At 45.2% G+C, this 19,487-nt stretch overlaps 2 long non-coding RNA genes across 3 annotated transcripts in view; one reads left to right on the forward strand and one right to left on the reverse strand.

Moving 5' to 3' along the window:
* Positions 1 to 4,367: 4,367 nt before the first annotated feature.
* Positions 4,368 to 12,776, reverse strand: LOC140488923 (uncharacterized). The gene is made up of 3 exons (XR_011963054.1): positions 12,682 to 12,776; positions 11,480 to 11,594; positions 4,368 to 4,469 (listed from the first exon to the last, which is right to left on the reverse strand). It is a non-coding gene; the product is annotated as an uncharacterized lncRNA (long non-coding RNA).
* Positions 12,777 to 13,356: 580 nt separating this feature from the next.
* Positions 13,357 to 19,487, forward strand: part of LOC140489134 (uncharacterized) — a 32,127-nt gene continuing 25,996 nt past the window's right edge. The window contains exon 1 of one of the 2 annotated variants that reach the window (XR_011963078.1): positions 13,357 to 13,478. This is a non-coding gene — a long non-coding RNA (uncharacterized lncRNA). Of the gene's footprint in view, positions 13,479 to 19,014; positions 19,070 to 19,487 lie in introns of those variants that run through there. The other variant, XR_011963077.1, reaches the window with a different exon arrangement.

Consider the following 19,487-nt stretch of genomic DNA (forward strand, 5'->3'; position numbering starts at 1 on the left):
ACTGGATTGGGTTGGGATATCTGGTCGGCATGGACAGGTTAGACCGAAAGATCTGCTTCCATGCTGTACATCTCTTTGACTCTAAGATCAGCTGAATGGTCCAATCAAAGATGATCTGTGGTTCAAATCGTAACATCCTTCAGGGTTCACAACCCATTCTTGATCCCAACCTGCAGGCTCTATGAATCCCACACTGTCTAACCTCCTGCAAGATCCACTTTCCTTCCTACATTAGTACCATCCTCCAGGTTCTATAGCCCTTCCTACCTCTGTAACATGGCCCGGTCTCTACAAATCTTCCTTCCTCTGCAATGTTCCCCAGAAAGGCACTGGAGGATGGTGGCATTTACAGAGTTAGGGAGGGATATCGGGATTGGAGGATTTTGCAGGCATTAGGAATATAGGGACTTGAGGAGGTTTCACAGTTTATGAGTGTTATATGGACTGTAGGAAGTTACAAAGATAGGGATGGTTTCAGATTGGAAGAATCTGCAGAAAAAGTTTACATGGTTAAAGGCAAGAACCTTAGCGGTGTGCACGAACAGAGTGATCCTGTGTACCTGAAGTTACCACCCAAGTTGAGAGGTGTTAAGAAGGCGTATGGTGTGTTGGCTTTCATTAGCAGGTATGGTTAAGACCCTAAACAATTTTTTTTTCCCTCCAGAACTTACTGTGGACAAAGACTGGGGAACGCAGAGAACAAGAGTAATACGTCAGACCACAATTGGAGTTCTCTGCCATTCCAGTCTCCCTGCTATAGGAAGGATGCTGTGAAACTTGAAAGGGCTCAGAAATGATTTACAAGATTTTACCAGGGTTGTTGCTGAATAAGCTGGGGCTATTTTCCTTAGAGCGTCGGAGACTGAGGGGTGACCTTACAGAGGTTGAGATAAACATGAGGGGCATGGATTTGGTAAACATTCAAAGTCTTTTCCGAGGGGTTGGGCAGCCCAAAACTAGAGGACATAGGTTTAGTGTTAGAGAGTAAAGTTTTAAAAAGGGACTGAAGGGACAACTTTTTCATGCACATGGTGATGTGTGTATGGAATAAGCTGAGAGAGAATGTAATGGAGACTGATACCTTTTAAATGTTGTAATTGTATCTGGATGGATATATGGATAGTCAGAGTTGAGCGGTACATGGGCCAAATGCTGGTAAACGGGATGAATTTATTTACATCTTCTAGTCAGCATGGATGAGTTGGACTGAAGGCTCTGTTTCCATGTTGTACACCTCTATTACTTGAAAAGAGTGTATGTTATAGAAGAGGTGGTGCTGGTGGTTTTAAAACACAAAGGTGTGGAAGGCCCCAGGCCCTGATTAAGTGTATCACAGGACATTGTGCGATGCTAGGGAAGAAATTGTGGAGCTACTAGCAAGGGCATTTGTACCATTGACAGCCATGTGTGATCAGCTGGAAGGCTGGAGGGTGGCATAGTGGATTTCCAAGATTCCAAAGGGCTCTTGATGAAATGGGTGAATGGGCTGAAAAACTGCAGATGGAATTCAATCTGAATAAATGCGACTTCATGCATTTAGTAAAACAAACAAGGGTAGAGCTTATACAATTAATGTTAGGGCCTCAGTTAGTGTTTTAGAGCAGAGGGACCCCCGGGTTCGGGTACATAATCCTTGAAACTTGCATCACAGGATGGATAAGACAGTGCTTGGCATGCCTGACGATTGCTCAGTCCACTGAGTGGAGGATTTGGGACATCATGTTGAGATTGTACAGACATTTGTGAGGCCTGTTCTGCAATACCCCATCTAGTTCTGGTCGCCCAGTTATAGGGAGGATATTATTAATCTGAAGGGTGTTCAGAAGAGATTTACCAAGACGTTGCTGGGTATAGAAGGCTTGAGTTCTGAAAAATGGCTGGATATGCAGAGTTTTCTTTTTCACTGGAGCCGGGAGGTTGAGAGGTGACCTTATAGAAGTTTAAGACAAAAAGTTGGGATATAGATAGAGTCAGTGATAGCTGCCTTTTCCTTCGGATGACAGAGTCTCAAGTGGAGGGGCCACATTTTTTAGGTTAGAGGAGAGAGATGTGCAAAAAAAAGGATACAAGGTGCAAATTGTTACACAGAGGGTGGTTTGGGTGTGGAATGAACGTCCTGAGGTGGATGTCGGTACAATTACAACGTTTAGTTAAGTACATGAATAGGAAAGGGTTGGTGGGATATAGGCCAGCAACAGGCAGCTGGAACGAGTTTAGTTTGAGATTATGGTTGGTGTCAACTGTAGGGTCAGTTTCCATGCTGTACAGCTCTGACAACACTATGGTTTTGATCCATTATTTAAGAAAGGCTGCAAGAGGAAGCCAGGGAACTGAAAACCAATTAGCCCAACGTCAGTGGTGGGTTAGTTGTGAAAGTGATTCTGCCAGTCTGGAGTTACATTCGTTTGTAAAGGCAAGGATTGGTGAAAGATAGTCAGCAGGGCTTTGTGCATACAAAGTCAAGTCTCACTAACTTGATGGCTTTTGTTGAATTGGTGACCAGACATTGTCTACACCAACGTCAGCAGGGCCTTTGATGGGATTTAGCATGATTTAGGGTGTAGGTTTGCTCGTTGAGCTGTACGTTTGATATCTAGATGTTTCGTTACCTGGCTAGGTAACATCATCAGTGGCGACCTCCAAGTGAAGCGAAGCTGTTGTCTCCTGCTTGCTATTTATATCTTTCTCCTGGATGGGGTTCCTGGGGTTTGTGGTGAACTCCAGGAACCCCATCCAGGAGAAAGATATAAATACAAAGCAGGAGACAACAGCTTCGCTTAACTTGGAGGTCACCACTGATGATGTTACCGTACCAGGTAACGAAACATCTGGATATCAAACCTACAGCTCAGAAAGCAAACCTACATCCTAAACCTCAATCTGAGCAACAAACCTTCATAAACCTCTCATTTAGCATGATATACTGGTTCGTAAGATTAGATCACGTGATCAGGAAGAGCTAGTCAACTGGACACAAAATTGGTTTGACAGTAGGAGACAGGGGTTGGTGGGAGAGGGTTGTTGTTCAGACTGGAGGCCTGTGACCAGCGGTGTGCTACAAGGATCAGGGCTGGGACCACTGATGTGCATCATCTACATAAACAATTTGGTTGAGAATATTGGAGTCATTGTTAGTAATTTTGTGGATGATCAAATGAATGGTGTAGTGGGCAGTGAATACGGTTATCAAAGGGGATCTCGACCAATTGGGCCAGTGAAGCAAGGAATGAAAGATGGAGTTTAATTCAGGTATTGAGTTTTGGACTAACACAGATAATGGTACAGCCCTGGGTAGTGTTGTCAAATAGAGAGAGACCAAGAGGTGCAGTTACATTGTTCTTTGGAAGTAGCATCACAGGTGGACAGAGTGGGGAAAGTGACATTTGGCACACTTGCTGTCATTGGCCAGCACATGAGTTGGAGATATTTGTAACATTGTCTTTAATATTTCCCTTGGACAGAGGAGGCTTATAAGGGGTGACCTTATAAAGGTTTATAAAACCATACGGAGAGTAAGAATGGTGAATAGCCACGGGTAAGTGAGACCAAAACTAGAGGGTATAAACGTGAGGTGAGAGAACAAAGATTTAAAGAGGGAGCTGAGGGGCAACATCCACAGACGATGGTGAATAGACAGAATGAACTGCCAGGGGCACATGGGAGAAACAAGAACAATTACAACATGGAACAGATATTTAGGCAGGCACATGGAGAGGGGAAGGTTTGAAGGGATATGGGCCAAACACAGGCAAATGCGACTCGTTCAGGTTTGGGGAAAATAGTCAGCATTGATGACTTGGACTGAAGGTTCTGTTTTCATGCAGCATGACCCTGTACCCAGTTAAAGAGGAGGAGAATACGGAGATAAGGCATGTTGTAGACACTGAAGCAAGGTATAGTGATAGGGATGGTAGTCTGCAATGCGGTCCATTTCAAATATGTGGAGGGCCTATATGGAAAGAAGGAGGTTCCAGAGATAGGAAATGTTATAGGAGTTAAAAATTATTGAAGACACTGATCCACAAGACATACCATAGGTACAGTGTTGGAGAAGGTACACAGAACAGAAAGATCTCAGGCAGTATTCCCACCCTCTTGTGGGAGGCCTGCTTTCCCCTTTGTTGTACTGATGCTCACTAAGAGAGCACAGGCCTGGATTGATAACTATGAACTCTCGATGTTGTCTCAGTACAACGTAAGTTAAAGTAGATGTGGTGATTGAGCCAGTGTTGTGTCTGTACTGTGCTCCCCCTCCAGCACTGTATCTATGTCATGTCCTGTTAGCTGATGTGTGGATCCCTCACATTGCTGTCTGCTCTGTGCACTGTGAGTGATCTTACCTCACTGCAGGATTTATTGAAGGCTCTAGATCTCCCTGCACTTTGTCCCTCTGGCTGACCAACCATCTTCAATGTGGTGATGGATGAAACGCCCAGCAACTGGGAAGTCTATTGAATCTCCCTGTGTACCTACAGGAGACAGACAAATAGACAGAATGGAAAATTATACTGATGTAGTGAAGGTTACACATGTAGAATGGCACTGAGTCCCATAGAGTCCCTGTGCTGTTGCATCTCTCTGGATTGGAGAATTCTGTTGGCTCAGGATCTGGAGTAGCTGCAAGAGTGAGGGACACTGACAGAGGCAGCAATTAGACCCACACAGGGAGGGATACCAAATGGAGAGATACTGAGTGATATCACCAGAGTTCAAGAAGGTGTTAGGATCAAACAATTGTGACAGAAGAAGATGTTTAGCTTCATGATGCCCTGGTATCAGTGCTCAGGCATGAGCAACGTGCGAGCAGGTGAAGTGATGGCCTCGTGGTATTGTTGCTAGAGCATGTATCCAAAACCTCAGCTAATGTTCAGGGGAGACAGGTTTGAAACCCACCATCTGAAGTGGTGGAACTTGAAATCAATAAATTCAAATATTATAATTAACCATCCATAAATATGTATGAAACCATTGCTGATGTACAAAAATCCCAAACACTTGTCCTTTCGAGAATGACATCTGCCCATCCTCACATGGTCTGCATGACATACCCACAGCAAAGTGTTTTCCAAATCCAAATAGAAAAAAGGTGATGCATCGGAACACCATGGGGATGTGGCTGAAGACAAGCAGAAAGGAACAGGCTGGGCCAGAGTTTAACTAAAACTCTACATTAACGAATTGGATTGTGATAAGAAATTGTAGAAAAGAGTACAGAAACTTTTTTTCCGCATAGACAAAGTATCTTCAATAAGTTAGCTGGATTTGTGACACAGCTGAAAGAGATTTAGATACCAGAGAGATATGGTTACAGGGTAAACAAAATGTGGAAGATAAATATTCAATGGTTTACAACCTTGTGGAAACTCAGGCAAAATGGACAACGCTAACAATAATGGGTAAGAAAGGCATTAGATAGAAAGCGCGGGGGGTGGGGATTCCTTAAAAATCAACGGGCAAACAATGGTCACAAAATATCCTTAGCAGATAATGTTCAGGATAAGCCACTAGATATTTAATAAGTACAGTTAGAGGAAGAGGATCCCCAACTAAGCAGTTGGGCCTGTTAGAATCCAAAGGGACAATCTGTGCATGGAGCCAGAGGAAGTAGTTGAGGTCTTCAATGAATACTTCCCATCTGTATTCACACAGGAGAAAGACATTGTAGGGATTTCAGTTGGGATGGTGAGGCTCTGGAACATCTTATGAGAAGGAGGCGCTAAATGTATTCACAGGGAAAAAGGTGGAGAAATTCCCAGTAACAATAAAATAAATCCCAGGCAGTAATGGGAAGTAAGAGAGGAGATTGCTGGGGCCCTGGCGGATATATTTAAAACTTTGCTGGCCACAGGTGAAGTGCTGAATGACTGGAGGATGGCGAATGTGGTTCATTTGTTCAAGAGTAGCAGTGATAGGCCAGGTAATTACAGAGAAAATCGTCTGACAGTAGCGGGAGGGAAAATATTGGAAACAATTGTGAGGGACACGAATCAACATTCGAAAGGACAGGAATACATTAGGGATTGTCTGTATGGATTTGGTAGAGGACTGGCCTCTGATATTGATGAGGCCAGTGCAGATGGTGTGGTAACATGGTGTTTATTAATGTCTTTGACAAGGTCTCACATGGAAGGCCGGTCCAAAAGGAAAGAGCCCATGGATTCCAAGGCAAGTTGGAAAATTGGATCCATAATTGGTGGAGCAGGTTTTTCACAAATGGAAAACTTTGCCCAGCAGGTGTACCACAGGGTTCTGTACAGGAACCTTTGCTGGTTATTATGTACGTTAATATCTCGGATGTGAAAGCAGAAGGTATCATTGGTACGTTTGCAGATGACATGAAAGGTGAGGGTGTTGTCCACAGTGAGGAGCATGGTCTCAGGCTGCAGTCTGATACTGATCAGATGATAAACTGAGCAGAGTAATGGCAGATGGAGTTTACTTCTGATCACTGTGAGGTAATGCACCGTGGGAAGTCTAATCAGCGAATGATATCCATCATGAATGGTAGGTCTGCCTGGAGTACTAAGGAACACAGGGACCTTGGTGGGCAAGTCCCTGGATGTCTGAAGGTGTCAGCACAGGTAGACAGAGTGGGGAAGATACCTGAACTGGGAACAGGAGGGGGACACATATCCTGGTGGGGAGAGTTGCTGGAGCTGCTCGAGAGGATTTAAAATCGTCTGGCAGGGACCGCAAACAGTCGTACAGCCCGAAAGAAGGTTGAGGCTGGTATAGATGTTCAAGAGAGCAATTTAAATAGACAAGGCAGGCAAGAACATAGCAGGCAATGAGGGAAAATTGATTAATTAAACTGCATTTATTTCAATGCAAGGGGCCGCAGAGATAAGGCAGATGAACCCAAAGAATGGAAGGGAACATGGGACTGCGATACCATAGATATTACAGAAACACAGATAAGGGAGAGACAGGACTGGCAGCTCAATGTTCCACGGGACAGAGGCTACAGGAAGGAGAGAACAGGAGGCAAAACAGGAGGAGAGCTGGTGGTTTTGATTGGGGGAAAACAACACAGCAGTACCTCGAGAGAATATTCATTCAGGATCGGCCAGTTAAATGATATTAGTGGAACCGAGAAATAAAAATTGGTCATCAGTTTGCTACGATTGTACTACAGTGATAGGCAATGGGAGATGAAAGAGCAAATATGTCAGGAGATCTCAGATATCTGTTAGAATGATAGCGTCGTAATGGTATGGGATTTTAACCTTTCCAAACCTGGACTGGGATTGCTACTGTCTTAAGCAGTTGGATGGAAGGAATTTGTTAAGTGTTCCAGAAACTCCCAGTCATTATGTAAATGACCCAACGGGAGAATAGGGCTAAACCTGACCTCCACTTGGGAAACAATGTGGGAAACAATGTAGGGAACGGGACTGAGGTGTTAGTGGGGGAGCACTTTGGAAAGTCACCAGATTGGTATTAGTTTGAAAATAGCGATGGAAAAGGACAGGCCTGGTCCACAAGTTCAAGTTATACAATGGAGCAAGATAGTCATGAATTTTTAAAGTAGATTTGGGGAGGCTACTTGCAGGTAAAGGGAAGTCTGGCAAGTAGGAATATTTTAAAACCGAGATAAAAAGGAGCGTTCAGCGCCAGTGTGTTCCTGTTAGTGTGCAGCTCAATGCTGACTGACTTAGGAAACACTGGCTGAGTTTCGAGGCTCCAGCCAAGAAGGGGGCACATGTCAGATATAACTGGTTGACTCAAGGGAATCCCTTCAGGAGCATCAGGGCTGTAGAAATACATTTCGAATGGAAATCAGGAATGTAAAAAGGGGACATGAGATAGCTTTGGCAGAGAAAGTTAAGGAGAATCCAAAGAGACTCTACAAGTGTATTAAGAGCAAAAGAAGAGCTCGGGACAAACCCGGTCTACTTAATGATCAATGAAGAAGGCAACGATGTGTGAAACTATAAGATCCAAAACAAATATTTCACTTTGGAACTTACTGTGGATAAAGACTGGGGCGCTCTGGGAACTAAACAGTGTTTGTCCTGACTACTATTGGAATACTGTGTGCAATTCTGGTCTCAATGCTGTGGATGTTGTGGAACATGAAAGGGTTCAGATGACCAAGGATTTGCCAGGGTTGTAGGATTTGCGCTGCAGGAAAAAGCTGAATAAGCTGGGGCTGAATTCACTTGAACATGGGAGGCTGAGGAGTTACCTGATAAAGGTGTTTAAAATCATGATGGTCATCGATAGGGTGAATAGACAAGGTCTTGTCCCCAGGTTGGGGGGATTACAAACTGATAGGCCATAGCTTTAAAGTTCGAGGGGAAATTTTCAAAGGGACCTAAAGGACAATTGGTTCCTGCAGATTGTATGGAATAAGCTGTCAGAGGAAATAGTGGAGGCTGATAGAAATACATTTAAAAGGCATGTGGATGGGTGTATGAATAGGAAGGGTTCAGAGGGATATTGGCAAAATTGTGGCAAATGTGACTAGAAACGTCATGCAGGAGTTGGTCCGAAGGGCCTGTTTCTGTGCTGTACATCTCTGTCACTCAATGTGCTGAAATGAGTCCACATTATAGGAAAGGAGGTGCTGAAGGTTTTAATACACAAAGGTAGATAAATCTCCAGGACCTGATCAAATGTATATTAGGACATTGTGGGAAGCTGGTGAAGAAATTGTAGGGGCACTAGCAGAGATGTTTGTACCATAGACAGCTATGTGTGATAGGCAGGTCGACTGGAGGGTGGCATTGTGGACAGTGAAAAAGGTTTTCTAAGATTACAAAGGGATCCTGATGAAATGTGTGAATGGCTCAAAAATAGTAGATGGAGTTCAATCTGAATAAATGTGAGGTAAGGCATTGGTGCAACAAACACGGGAAGAACTTATACAATTAATGATCGGACCTTCGGTAGTGTGTTGTAGAACTCTGGGTTCAGGTACATAATTCAGTGAAGCTTGCAACATGGAGAGGCAGGATGGTCAAAAAAAAGGTGCTTGCCTCACTTGCTTTCATTGCTCAGTCCTTTGGATATAGGAGTTGGGAAGTCACATTGAGATTATACAGGCCATTGCTGAGACCTCTTCTGGAATACTGTGTTCAGTTCTGGTCGCCCAGGATATCGGAAGGATATTATTAAGCTGGAGAGGGTTCAAAGGAGATTTACTGGGACGTGGATGGGTATGGAAGGTTTCAGTTATAAAGAAAGGCTGGAGAGATTGGTATTTTTTCATTGAGGAGAAAGTGAGGACTGCATGTGCTGGAGATCAGAGCTGAAAATGTGTTGATGGAAAAGCGCAGCAGGTCAGGCAGCATCCAAGGAGCAGGAGAATCGACGTTTCGGGCATCAGCCTGAAGAAGGGCTGATGCCCGAAAAGTCGATTCTCCTGTCCCTTGGATGCTGCCTGACCTGCTGCGCTTTTCCAGCAACACATTTTTTCACTGAAACCTGAATGTTGACAGATGACCTCATAGAAGTTTATAATATCATGAGGGGGATAGATAGAGTTAATGGGAGATGTATTTTCCCATGAACAGGGGAGTTTCAAGACAAGGCACTACATTTTTAAGTTTAGAGGAGAGACATATTAAAAAAAAGACATGAGAGGTACATTGTTACACAGAGGGTTGGTTGTGTATGGAATGAACTTCCCAAGGAAGGGGTGAACATGGGGACAACTACAATGTTTAAAAGACATTTGGATTACTCCAGGAATAGGAAAGGTTTGAAGGGATATGATCCAGGAACAGGCAGATGGGACGAGATCAGTTTCAGAGTATGGTTAGTGCTAACCAACAGTGCGGTATGACTGTCTGACTGTGATTATAATATTGTGTCATTAATTAAGGAAGGATGCAAGAGAAAGCCAGGGGTGTACAGACTGGTGAGCCAGACATCAGGGTGGGTCAGTTGTTGTAGGTCATTCTGAGAGATATGACTTACTTGCAGTGGGAAAGACAAGGACTGATTACAGACAGCCAGCATAGCTTTGCGCGTGAGAAAACATGTCTCCCAAACTTGATTGGAGTTTGTTCAAGATGTGACCCAGAAGATAGACGAAGGCAGAGTAACAGACGTCAAGGTGTAGCATGATACATTGGTAATTAAGGGTAGATCACAAGGGATCAGGGAGAGCTCGCCAACTCGATACACAATGGGATGACAGTGGGAGACAGAGGGAGGTGGGAGAGGGTTGTTGTTCAGACTGGAGGCCTCTGACCAGCAGTCTGCTTTCAGGATTGGTGCACCATTTACATAAACAATCTGAGTGAAAATATAGCAGTCTCTGTTAGTATGTTTGCAGATGCCAAGATTAGTGGAAGAGTGGGCAGGGAATATAGTTATTGAAGGGGATGTTAATCAACTGGGCCAGTGGGCCAAGGAATGAAAGATGGAATTTAATTCAGGTGTTGGATTTAGTTAAGTCAAACCAGGGAGGACTAATACAGTTAATGGTCGGGCCCTGGACTGTGTTGTCAAACAGGGAGAGACCAAGGGGTGCAGTAACATGGTTAATTGGAAGTGCCATCACAGGTGGACAGTGTGGTGGGGAAAGCAGCATTTGGCAAACTTGTCTTCATTGGTCAGAGCAATGCGTACATGAGTTGGAGATATTTGTTACATTGTCGTCAATATTTCCCCTGGGCAGAGGAGGCCACGGGGTGACTTTGTAAAGGTTTATGAAACAATGTAGGGCCTAAGTAAGGTGAATAGCCAAGGGTAGGTGAGTCCAAAGCTAGAGGCATAAACGTGAGGTGACAGAGCAAGTATTTAAAGAGGGAGCTAAGGGGCAACATTATCCACAGAGGATGGTGCATAGACGGAATGGACTGCCAGAGGAAATGGTAAAAACAAGTACAATTACAACATGGAAAAGACACTCGGGCAGGTACATGGAGAGGAGAAGATTTGAAGGGATATGGGCCAAGCACAGGCAAATGCAACTCATTCCATTTAGGAAACCTCAGCCGAAGAGTCATGCAGCACAGAAACAGACCCTGTGTCGCCAGTTGTTGGAGAAGGAGACTATCGAGACAAGGCATGTTGGAGAGACTGAAGCAAGTTACAGCGATATGGATGGTCATCTGGACTGGAGGTGTGAAATAATTGGTGAGAGGGGAGGAGAAGACAGATATAGGAACTGTTACAGTAGTTAGAATGATTGAAGACACTGGTCCACAAGACAAACCATAGAAACAGTGTTGGAGAGGGAATAGGGAACAGGAAGATCCCAGGAAGCATTACCACCATCTCGTGGGAGGCCTGCTTTCCCCTCAGTTGTCCTGATGCTCACCAAGACAGCACATACCTGGATTGAAAACTGGGAACTCTTGATGCTGTTTCAGTACAAAACCAAACTTAAAGTAAAGGTGGTGACTGAGCCTGGTGTGGGTCTGGACTGTACTCACCCTCCAGTACTATATTTATGTCATGTCTTGTTAGTTAATGTTTGGAGCCCTCTAATTGCTCTCTGCTCTGTGCACTGGAATGATCTTACCTGGCGGCAGGATTTATTGAAGACTCCCGACCTCCCTGCCCTTTGTCTCTCTGGCTAACCAACCATCGTCCCAACCAGCAATTGGCAAGTCTATTGAGTCATGAACTCCGAGTACCTGTAGAAGACACAGAAATAGGCAGAATGGGAAATTTGACTGATGCTGTGAGGGTTACACATGTAGAATGGCATTGAGCCCCACAAAGATCTGGAAAATCCCAGTCTCCAATCCTGGCCTGTGCTGCCTCATCTCTCTGGAGTGGAGAATTCTGTTGGCTCAGGATCTGGAGTAGCCTCAAGAGTGAGAGGCGCTGACAGAAGCAGCAATTAGACCCACACAGTGAGGGATACCACATGGAGAGATACTGAGTCATATCACCAGAGTGCAGGATCAAACAATTGTGCAGGAAGAAAGGGTTTTGATTCATGTTGCAGTGGAATGCGCAACCTGTAAGCAGGCGAAGTGATGGCATTATTGTGAGATAATTAATCCAGAAACTCAGCAAATGTTCTCTGGACACAGATTCAAATCCCACCATTGCAAATGTTTGGATGTGAATTAAAGGTTTCAAAAAAGATTAGATTAAAAACCCATAAGTGAGTATTAAATAATTGCTGATGTTAAGAAATATCCATAGACTGCATGGGTCTGGGATATCACAGGTATGACAGAACAACAGCTGAGGGAGGGACAGGACAGGCAGCTCAATGTTCCAGGGGACAGATGCTGAATGAAGGACAGAAGGGGAGCTGAGAGAGGAGGAGAGCTGCTGGTTCTGATGGGGTGAAACATCACAGCAGGACTGAGAGAGGATATTCCTGTGGGATCGCCCAGTGAAGCTGTGTTCGTGGAATTAATTGTTCGAAAAGCGCAGCAGGTCAGGCAGCATCCAAGGAACAGGAGAATCGACGACCTGCTGCGCTTTTCCAGCAACACATTTTTAGCTCTGTTCTCCAGCATCTGCAGTCCTTACATTCTCTTCGTGGAATTAATCAATAACAATGGGCCTTCCCTTTCCTCTGATTGTTCCACAGACCCCGAGAGCCCCGCCCTCCTGCAACTTGACCTTCTCAAGATGGCGGCCCTCAGGCCCGTGCTCCCTCTTCCCTCAAACAAATGGCGACCGTGATCCTGGGCCGTTTCCGTGATCAGAGACCGCCACATCCTGACCCGGGCCTGAAGGGTCTTTTTCGGGGTTTTTAACCTTTACTTGGGACTTGTGAATTCTCTCCGCTCCTTTCTCCCAGCGAGGATCCCACACACCGGCTCTGAGCGCCGCTCTTTGAAGCCGATCACAGCCGCTGCCGGAGAATGTAGCTCCATGTCTCTCTGTCCTGGTCAATGTGACACTGCGCATGCTCCGCATAGAAAGCAAACTACGCGTGCGTCTGAAGTTATCAATGAGTTTGCAGGGAATATTCATATCTGCACAGAATCATGGGGGAAATATTATTCATTAATAATTGCTCTGTCGAGTTATAGTCATGGCGCTATTTAGCGTGTAAATTTAGTGTGTAGAGAGGTTGCTTCAATTTAACCATACCGGCCAGGTATGTAAATTACCAATTGTTCTGGGAGTTTTCAATAACCCATTACTCGATTTATGCAAATCGTTTGGAAATATGTACGTTATCAGATTTGCATCTAAACTGTTTGTTAAAATTTCACATAGATTTTTGAGAGAGGTTTAATGCTCCAGTATGTTTATGTGAATTATCAATCCGGCAAAACAGTTTGCTTTCTGACCAATCTTCAAGCGTTTACTCCCCGAGAATGCTTTGGCCCCGATCCTCACTCACTTCTGGTTAGAGGACCGGCCGCTGCTCGGTCATCAGTTCCACCCCTTCCTCCCAATTGCAGAGTTGATTCAGGCGTGACTCAGCAGGCTCAGCACAAGAAACAATAAGGGACAAGGGAAGTTAAAGTCGATGTCTTGTGATGTAGTGAAAATATCCCGAATCTTGGATCGAGAGGCTTGAGTTCAATTCACAGCTAGTGCAGGTGTGTGTAATAACTACTTTGAACAGGTTCATTCGGAAAAACAAGGGAAGTTAGGAACCGAGGAAAAAATATAGAAAATACATACAATGTGGTGGGGCTCTCAATGCTCAGAAGATTTCAGTCTTTACCAAGTGTTTCAGGGCCCCATTGGTCCCAATACAGACTGTTGCACTCCTCCTTGTGCACAGCCAGATACCACGATTGTGGGGCAAAGTGTTGTGGTGGGGTATGGAGGTGCTTTTGTAAAATTTCCTCAGTTTTAGAGGTGAAAATAGGTGAGAAGGTGTAGGGTTTTGTATGGAGTTACCTATTCCCCTCCTGTTGCAGCATCATATTATTGCCCTGACTCTACCTTGTACATTGTTGGCAGAGATCGCTGACATTTTGAAAGCCCACAATACAAGATCCATCACTCTGTTTAAGACAGCAGAAATCTCTTGTAGCACTATAGTCATAGAACAATACAGTGCAGAACAGGCCCTTCGGTCCTTGACGTTGCGCCGACCTGTGAATTATTCTCAGCTCATCCCCCTACACTATCCCAAAATCACCCATGTGCTTAAGTAAAGGATTGTTTAAATTTCCCTAATGTGGCTGAGTTAACTACATTAGCAGGTAGTGCATTCCATACCCTAACCACTCTCTGAGTAAAGACCCTGCCTCTGACATCTGTTTAAATCTATCACCCCTCAATTTGTAGTTGTACCCCCCATACATGCTAGCGTCATCATCCGAGGAAAAAGACTTTCACTGTCTACCCTATCTAATCCTCTGATTATCTTGTATGTCTCTATCAAATCCCCTCATAGTCGCTTCTTGCCAATGAGAACAGGTTCAAGTCTGTCAACCTTTCCTCATAAGACCTTCCATCCAGACCAGGCAACATCCTGGTAAATCTCCTCTGCACTTTTTCAAGTGCTTCCACATCCTTCCCGTATTATGGGCACCAGAACTGCACACAATATTCCAAGTATGGCCGCACCAGCATTTTGTTCAGTTGCAGCATGATATTGCAGCTCCGGAACTCAATCCCTCTATGAATGAAACCTAACACACCGTATACTGCCTTAACAGTACTATCCACCTGGGTGGCAATTTTCAGGCATCTATGTACATGGACTACGCCATCCCTCTGCACACCCACACTACCAAGAATCTTTCCATTAACCCAGTACTCTGCCTTCCTGTTATTCTCCTCAACGGCATCACCTCACATTTAGCTGCATTTAACTCCATTTGCCACCTTTCAGCATAATTCTGCAGTTTATCCAAGTCCACCTGCAATCTGTAACATTCTTCCACACTGTCCATTCCACGGAATTTAGTGTCCTTTGCAAGTTTACTGATCCAGCCACCTATGCCTGCATATACGTCATTTATAAAAATGACAAACAGCAGTGGTGCCAAAACAGATCCTTGTGGCACACTACTACTAACCTGAGTCCAGGCTGAATATTTTCCATCAGCCACCACTCGCTGCCTTCTTTCAGAAAGCCAGTTTCAAATCCAAACTCCTATATCACTCTTTGTTTCATGTCTTTGCATTTTCTCCAACAGCCTACTATGTGGAACCTTATCAAAGGCTTTTCTGAAGTCCATGTATATCATGTCAACTGTCCTACCCTCATCTACATGCTTGGGCACCTTCTCAAAAAACTCAGAGGTTTGTGAGACATAACCGGCCCTTGACGAAACCATGTTGACTATCTGAAATCAAATTGTTGTTTTCTCGTTGATTATAAATCTTATCTCTTATAATCCTTTCCAAAACCTTTCCAACAACAGAAGTAAGGCTCACTGGTCGATAATTACCTGGGTCATCTCCATTGCTCTTCTTGATCTCTCCATTGCCCTTCTTGATCAAGGGCACAACATTTGCAATCCTTTAGTCCTCTAGTACCAAACCTGTAGAGAATGACGACTCAAATATCAAAGCCAAAGTCTCTGTTATCTCCTCCCTAGCTTCCCAGAGAATCCTCAGATAAATCCCATCCAGCCCAGGGGACTTGTCTACTTTCTGGAATTGATAACACCTGATCGTAACTAACCTCAATCCTTTCTAGTCTAATATGTTGAACCTCATTCTTCTCCTCTACAATATTCTCCTTTTCCTGAGTGAAAACTGATGAGAAATGTTCATTTAGCACCTCTCCGTTCTCCACAGGGTCCACACTGAACTTTCCACTTCTGTCTTTGACTGGCCATATTCCTACCCTATGCTTTTGTTCCTCACATACCTATAGAAAGCTTTAGGGTTCTCCTTTGTTCTATTCACTAAAGACTGCTCATGTCCTCTCTTTGCTCTTAACTCTCTCTTTAAATCCTTCCTATCTGATATGTAACTCTCCATTGCCTCATCTGTTCCATCTTGCCTCATCAACACATAAGCCTCCTTCTTCTTCTGAACAAGAGATGCAATTTCCGCGGTAAACCATGGTTCCCTTCCCTTATCACTTCCTTCCTGCCTGACAGGGACATACCTGTCAAGGACATGTAATATCTGTTCATTAAACCAGTTCCACATTTCAATAGTCTGTATCCCCTACATTTTGCGACCCCATTTTATGCATCGTAATTCTTGCTGAATCGCATTATATTTGCCCCGCCGCATCGATAAGGAGGAGGTTAATTAGGTTGTTTCCGGAGTTGAGGGGTTTGGTTTAACAGTAGATTGGTAATATATTCATTGGAATTCAGAAGAATGGAAAAATATAAAATAATGAATGGAATGGATAAAATAGAAGTAGAGAGGATGTTTCCACTGGCAGGTGAAGCTAGCACAAGAGGGATCATCTCAAGATTAGAGGCAGCAAATTTAAGACTGAATTGAGAAGGAACTTCTTGACCTCTACGGAATTCATTGCCCAGGGAAGTAGTTGATGCTAGTTCAGTAAACGTTTATAAAGCTAAGGTAGGTTTTTTTAAAAAAGAAATAATTAATTAAGGGATACGGTGAGAATGTGAGTAAATGGTTCTGCATCCACGAAATGATCAGCCATGGTCACATTTAATGGCATAGCAGGCTCGAAGGGCAGGACGGCCTTCTCCTGTTCCTAGATCTTTTGTTATGTTATGCATTCTTCCCTCACTCGACTTGGAAGTGCTGGTTCTGGATGAGTGGTGCTGGAAGAGCACAGTAGTTCAGGCAGCATCTGAGGAGCAGTAAAATCGACGTTTCGGGCAAAAGCCCTCTGTCAGGACTAAAGGCAGAGAGCCTGAAGTGTGGAGACATAAGCTAGAAGAGGGTGGGGAGAAAGTAGCATAGAGTACAATAGGTGAATGGGGGAGGGGATGAAGGTGATAGTTCAGGGAGGAGGGTGGAGTGGATAGGAGGAAAAGAAGATAGGCAGGTAGGACAAGTCATGGGGACAGTGCTGAGCCAGAATTTTGGAACTAGGGTGAGGTGGGGGAATGGGGAAATGAGGAAACTGTTGAAGTCCACATTGTTGCCCTGGGGTTGAAATGTGGACTTCAACAGTTTCCTCATTTCCCCTTTCCACACCTCACCCTAGTTACAAACTTCCAGCTCACCAGTGTCCCCTAGACTTGTCCTACCTGCCTATCTTCTTTTCCACCTATCCACTCCACCCTCCCCACATACCCATCACCTTCATCCCCTCCCCCACTCAACTATTGTACTCTATGCTACTTTCTCCCCACCCCCACCATCCTCGAGCTTATCTCTCCACGCTTCAGGGTCTCTGCCTTTATTCCTGATGAAGGGCTTTTGCCTGAAACGTCGATTTTACTGCTCCTTGAATGCTGCCTGAACTGCTGTGCTCTTCCATCACCACTAATCCAGAATCTCGTTTCCAGCATCTGCCGTCTTTGTTTTTACCTTCGAGGTGCTGGTGTTGGATGAGGATGGACAAAATTCAAATTAACAGAACACCATGTTATAGTCTAATGGGTTCATTTGGAAGTACGAGCTTTGCTGCTTCTTCATCAGGTGGTTGTGTGATTTTTAACTTTGTCCCTCACACTTGTAACTGATAAACAGCAACAAAAGTCATGAAGCAGTGCGCATGCTCGAGCCAACAATCGGGCCCGGGTGGGAGGAGGTTGAGCAATTCATCAACTTCACCAACACATTCCACCCTGACCTTAAATTTACCTGCATCACCTCTGACACCTCCCTCCCCTTACTGGACCTCTCCATCTCCATTAATGACTACCGACTTGACACTGACATTTTTTACAAACCCACCAACTCCCACAGCTACCTGGATTATACTTCTTCCCACCCTACCTCTTGCAAAAATGTCATCCCATATTCCTAATTCCTCCGCCTCCGCCGTATCTGATCCCAGGAGGACCAGTTCCACCACAGAACACACCAGATGGCCTCCTTCTTTAGAGACCACAATTTCCCTTCCCACGTGGTTAAAGATGCCCTCCAATGCATCTCATCCACATCCCGCACCTCCGCCCTCAGACCCCACCCCTCCAACCGTAACAATGACAGAATGCCCCGGGTGCTCACCCTCCACCCTACCAACCTTCGCAAAACCAAATCATCCACCGAGATTTCCGCCACCTCCAAACAGACGCCACCACCAGGGATATATTTCCCTCCCCACCCCTTTCCGCCTTCTGCAAAGACCGTTCCCTCCGTGACTACCTGGTCAGGTCCACGCCCCCCTACAACCCACCCTCCCATCCTCCCATCCTGACACTTTCCCCCGCAGGAACAGTAAAATCTGCGCCCACACCACCTCCCCTACCTCTATCCAAGGCCCTAAAGGAGCCTTCCACATCCAAAGTTTTACTTGCACATCCACCAATATCATTTATTGTATCCGTTGCTCCCGATGCGGTCTCTACATTGGAGAGACTGGGCACCGCCTAGCAGAGTACTTTAGGGAATATCTCCAGGACACCAGCACCAATCAACCACACCGTCCCGTGGCCCAACATTTCAACTCCCCTTACCACTCTGCCAAGGACATGGAGGTCCTGGGCCTCCTTCAACCCCGCTCCCTCACCATCAGACGCCTGGAGGAAGAACGCCTCATCTTCCGCCTCGGAACGCTTCAACCCCAAGGCATTAATGTGGACTTCAACAGTTTCCTCATTTCCCCTTCCCCCACCTCACCCTAGTTCCAAACTTCCAGCTCAGCACTGTCCCCATGACTTGTCCTACCTGCCTATCTCCTTTTCCACCTATCCACTCCACCCTCTCCTCCCTGACCTATCACCTTCATCCCCTCCTCCACTCACCCATTGTGCTCTATGCTACTTTCTCCCCACCCTTCTCTAGCTTATCTCTCCACGCTTCAGGCTCACTGCCTTTATTCGGGCTTTTGCCCGAAACGTCGATTTCGCTGCTCCTTGAATGCTGCCTGAACTGCTGTGCTCTTCCAGCACCACTAATCCAGAATCTGGTTTCCAGCATCTGCAGTCAGTGTTTTTACCCCGGGTTAATGATGTCAGTGGTGGACCAATGGAAAGGCAGGGGTAGAGCTGGAGGACCTGGTGGGGCAGTTGGTCCTCCGGCCAATCAGTGAATGAGGGGCGGGACTTGACTATACCACGTGATCATCCTCCGCGGTCGGCGCGGATGTTGAGGTTGGATGTGCGGAGAGCTGTCGGTAAGGAAAGAAATAAACAGCAGGAAGCGGGAGGGAAATGGTGTTGGTATGGTCTGAGAGGTTTTACAATCATTTGGTGCACATCGGAAAATACAAATTTGAAACTTTCAGTCTTATTTTTGCAGCAAACGGGAAAATGCCTCGTTGAGTAATCGGTCCGAGTGAGCGCCGCCATCTTTATTCGGGGCAATGATTCACTGGGCACGTGCGCGGCCGCCAGCTTTGTAGGGGGCAAAGTTCAGAGGGATGTCTGTGCAGCCTTCCCTGGTAAACAGAGTCATAGGGCAGGATTTACACAGAGCACATTCAAACCCAGAGAAATGGACTTTTTTTTTTGGATTTGTTTTGTCATTCATTTAAATGATTTGGATGTGAATAGAGGCCGTATAGTTAGTAAGTTTGCAGGTGACACCAAAAT

Source organism: Chiloscyllium punctatum, chromosome 18, assembly GCF_047496795.1.
Source record: "Chiloscyllium punctatum isolate Juve2018m chromosome 18, sChiPun1.3, whole genome shotgun sequence".
NCBI classification, from domain to species: Eukaryota; Metazoa; Chordata; class Chondrichthyes; order Orectolobiformes; family Hemiscylliidae; genus Chiloscyllium; species Chiloscyllium punctatum.